The sequence below is a fragment of the Cupressus sempervirens genome, chromosome 3, assembly GCF_028749045.1.
Source record: "Cupressus sempervirens isolate cs-2001-9-10 chromosome 3, ASM2874904v1, whole genome shotgun sequence".
Classification (NCBI taxonomy): domain Eukaryota; kingdom Viridiplantae; phylum Streptophyta; class Pinopsida; order Cupressales; family Cupressaceae; genus Cupressus; species Cupressus sempervirens.
Window position 1 is genome coordinate 93,513,437 of NC_143120.1, and position 4,749 is coordinate 93,518,185.

Below are 4,749 nucleotides of genomic sequence, written 5' to 3' on the forward strand. Positions count from 1 at the left end.
GACAGTTTGGCCGAGTGGTCTAAGGCGCCAGATTTAGGCTCTGGTCCGAAAGGGCGTGGGTTCAAATCCCACAGCTGTCATTTTTTGTATTAACTTATGAACTGTGTATTAATGCACGGAATGTTTACATCCAGCGATAAGCATCCACCTTAATGTATATCTTCCCCATATACTTTGTAATGTATTAGTGAGATAAATGCATAGCAGAACCTTTGAGCCCTTGTAGAAAGGAGGTAAGGACCAACCTTCAGATCTGGTGCACAAATCTCACAGTTGCATGTCATAGTGACAATTTAGACCATGCTAAACATTGATTTTTTAATGGCTACTGACATCTACTTCTGTTATTGACAGTCATTCCCATCTGATTGGCTATGCAACTCTAATCTCTGTTGCTCATGGTCATAATGTCTCCATTGACCCCAGTTTGCTCACTCTTTCTACTGTTTGAATTCCAAGCTCGCCAGGTCTTGTAAAGCTTATGGACATATAATGGTAGAGGACAATCTCAACCAATATAGCATCATAAATGTTAGCGCTTTCAGAGTTTGCAATTTGTGTTGTAAGACGCAGGAGCCTTAGGTAGAACTAGTGAAGCAAAATCATACTTTTGGATGTGTATGATAGAGGAACTCTGTGTTGAATCCGTTACACACACATTATCTTGCAATTGATGACTGCAGCACTGTAATATCAAATGCTGAAAAACATATTGACAGTGACACCTAGGATTCTGGGATAAATTTTCATTTTTTGAAATTAAAGATCTTTTTTGGTTAGCTTCATGGCATCCTCTATTACTCCAACTTCATGGCATTTCTGAATGGCAGAATGGGGAGGTTTCATCCACGGTCGCTAAAATGTCTCTGTGGTGACCTTCGCTAAAATGTCTCTGTGGTGACCTTCGCTAAGACATAAATCTTCAACTACCAATGTGAAACAGCACGGTTTCTGAGCAAGGTAGAAGAAACCCAAAAGGAAAAAACCAAGACTCCTCAGCAACCCAGATCAGAAGGCAAGAATATTTATAACCCAAATTTGATGAGCTCAATTTCTCAGTCTCCCACATTAGAATAGCATTCTTTGCTATCTAGGCGGATCAAATCCAAAGAGGAAACCTAGAAAATAAATTGATTTCTCACCAGTCCAACTTTAGAGATGACTGTTAGTGTTGAATGACAACATAATGTCTTACGCTTTAGCTACAAATATGATCTTTAGAGTTTCCATATTTTTAATTTTTCTTGATTTATTAGTTTGACATATGTTTATTTTATTTATATTGTTCATTTAAAATTGTTAGGTTTTTAATAAAAATAATTATTTTTTTCAGAAAAGCAACAGGATCTTAGTCTATTTGAAGGGTCGATTTCTTGTCAGATTGATGTGGGGCACTATAACAAAATCGAACCAACTTTTCTAAAAAAATTTCAAGGAGTGATTTTCAAATCCACCTGCAAAATTATGCTATCCTGCTCCTACACACAAAAAAGGAAGGATTTTTATTGTTTGTTGGATGAGGGCTTGCTTTGGTCAAGCCCTAGCTCGATGAATCAAATTTGAATTGAAATGTAATTGGTAAAGGAAATATTTGCATGTGATAAGACTGAATAATATCAAATGAAAGATACAATTATCTTCATAGATGCAATTGCATTTGATATGTGATCAAGTACGTAAATGGAATCGCCTTGACTCAAAGAAACCAAGAGGAAATCAAAGAAGCTAAAACTTCATCAATAAGAATGTATGTGACATGCTATGATAAATAATAGAAGAAATTGAATGGAATAGGTAGATATTATCTTTAGAGTCAAATTCCACTACCACCTTGAATGAAGAAGTTTAGTGCAAAAAGGAGATAATTAGACTTGAATGCTTGAAGATGCTTGAAGAAGAATGTCTTGATTGCTTCCTTGCTTGTTTGTGGATGTCTTCTAAATGCATGAACACGAAGAGTGTGGATGTGAAAATGAAACCCCCAAACCTCCTTTTATACAAGTTTTCAGGTGGGAAAACAACTCAGGCCGACCAGAGAGTGAAATAAATGTTACTTATGATCTTCTTCTGTAAAATCTTTAAGTTGCATGTTGGTTTGGATCTTCTTCTGTCAATCTTACTTAAAAATACAATTTGGTAGATATGGTTAAGTCAATAAAAGAATCAAGAGAGTAGGAGAGAAGGGGAGAGAGTAAGAGAGACAAGGGAAGGGGAGGCGTGAGGAAGGGGAGAGTTCATATGATTCAATCAATAAAAGGATTGGAGCTCACTTTTGAATTAAGACACAGAAACTCATAATCGAATGGCTAGAATGTTGCTCTATTTGATACTAGATGCGAATTAAAAACATCAGAATATTTTTTTATCTTTTGTAAGTTTTTTTATGAGAAGCTAAACCCGTGCCTTTAACTGCCCTCCCCTAATACCTCTTTCCTTTCATCCTGAAAACCAACTAATACGTTCACTTGTTCCTCCAAAAAACAGTTCTCTTTTGTTCTCGCTCATAGGTGGCAAGATTTCAGCTCAACCACATGAAACTCATCTTCTATCTTTATTGATTAAAATTGGTAATCCACGTTCCTTTATTTGAGGCGTCCTAGATTTGGTGATCCAAATCGATTAAAATAGAAATGAAAGTTTCAGAATATTATCATCCCAATGTTTTCAATAGAATGTTTCAGAGTAGAGTAAGGCACCAGAGTTAGAGGTGGTCGAAAAGGAGATGGATTTCAAATCCAATAGCTGTCAGTTTATAATTTTCAAAAAAAAAAATCATATAGGCCTATCAACACAACGATTTTGCTTCCGCAATGTAGAAATATAAGCTTTTTACAATGTTAGTTCAGTCATCCCACAAAATAAGTTTTGAAAAGTACAGCGATCAACTGTAACAAGACGCTAGAGGGAGGGGTCGAACCTCCGACCTTGTGGTAAACAGCCACACGCTCTAACCGACTGAGCTACTCCAGCTAGCTGATTTTGAAAATATTTGTTTATTTAATTCTAAAATGCGTGATTAACAAATATATTAATATTCTATTTTTAATGAAACTTAGAGGCAAATACAAAATCATAGCAATGAAATGAAGATAGTCTTTATAAAGTAAATAAAATGATCAAATATGAAGCTCATAGTACTATAATGAAGATTGTTTTTATAAGTATACAAAATGATGACATATGGATCTTTTTCTATAAATAAATGATCAATTTAAATAATTATGAATCAAATTTTGTCATCATATTTTTGAGACAATTTAAAATCTTGTAGATCATTTTAAGTCTACAAAGTAATTACTTCTTACTTTCTATCACTTAGTCTTTAGGTTATGTCATATTGATTTCTTACTTAAAATCATCATTAAGAAATGTTTTTGAATTAAAAGTAAACAAAACTAAGGGGTTGGCCCTTAAACAATCAAACTGGTGAATAACCAGCTGATTACCAACAACCAAAACTACCCCCTACCACTTAAAATACAAAAGCATAGTTCAAAACCTTAACTAAAAGAGTATCAATAGGCATAACATACATACTGCTTGTATTATAACATACATATAAAAACAAAGGCATAAAAGCCTTAAACCCAATGAAGTTCAACAACCAGCAAAAAAAACATGAAAAACCAGAAGGAGAGAGCCCTTAAGGCTTCTTAGCCTCCTTCCTCCCTAGGAGGATATTGGCCCAATCTTTCGCAAGGAAGTCAAACAACATTTTAGAGTTCTCCTTTGGCAGTTCACCCTCTAGGTCTTTAAGCAGGTGAAGCGTGGTGGCAGTTGCATGCATCACTTTGATAGTAAATTTTGTCAAAAGGTGTATTCTTCCTTCCAGTGCATGAATTTTTTCCCACCTGTCATTGCCAGTCATCTTCTTAATCTCCATAGTGACCTCCTATTTGTCACAAGGATAGTCGTCTGCCTACACCATAGTAACATCTTGCACAATCAAGGGTTTAGCAATATCCTTCAAAGAAATATTAATAGGGGAGGAAATCATTATAGGGGAGGGCACTCTATCCACAGTTTCAGGGAACTAGTCCCGAGTTAGGTCCACACACCCCACCCCAATGGTGGCTGAAACATGCGTCATCTCCTTCTTCTCCTTAATCCCTTCTCATGAGCCTGGCTGTAAGGAATCCAAAATCTCCTCTTCCTCCTCCTTCATTCTCCCCTCACCAAAATTCGATGCCTTCTCTTTCATCCTTCATTTAGGATAATCATGTCCTCCGAATTTGACTCCTCTTACGAGGCCCCAGCTTTCAGTTTTCTTTTAGCATTGGATTTAGCAATCCTGTCAAACCTCCTCCTACCCCTCTCCCCTCGTCCTTCGAGTCCTCCAAATCCTTCTCTTTCCCTTTCTCCAATCTCCCTTTTTTTCCCAAGGGGTGGATTTCAGCTCAACAAGGGACGTACTAGGTGAAGGATATGGGGTAGGGGCTCTGGGACCCATTATCCTAAGGGGGACCAGTTGGGGTTGGGGGTTGGGATGGGTAGGAATATCAATCTCGACAATCCTAGGGGGGACCAATGCAAGGTGAAATTTATACAACCAAAACATTAACCCTTGATACAAAATGGTAAAATTAACACCCTTCCTCATTTTTTCCTTTACATCAGTTATTGTATCCACTAAATCATGCAACAGAAAGAACAGAATGGAAATAAAGTCATGGTGGCAAAAATGGTTTAAAAGAGGAAAGTGGTAATAATAACAGATGCCATACCTCCCTTCCAGAGTTAGGTACTTCA

General features: G+C 36.7%; 2 non-coding genes across 2 annotated transcripts; one reads left to right on the top strand and one right to left on the bottom strand.

Moving 5' to 3' along the window:
* Positions 1–80, top strand: TRNAL-UAG (transfer RNA leucine (anticodon UAG)). The gene has a single exon. It is a non-coding gene; the product is annotated as a tRNA-Leu (tRNA).
* A 2,816-nt stretch (positions 81–2,896) lies between these two features.
* Positions 2,897–2,970, bottom strand: TRNAN-GUU (transfer RNA asparagine (anticodon GUU)). Its single transcript has one exon. It is a non-coding gene; the product is annotated as a tRNA-Asn (tRNA).
* Between the last annotated feature and the right edge of the window lie 1,779 nt (positions 2,971–4,749).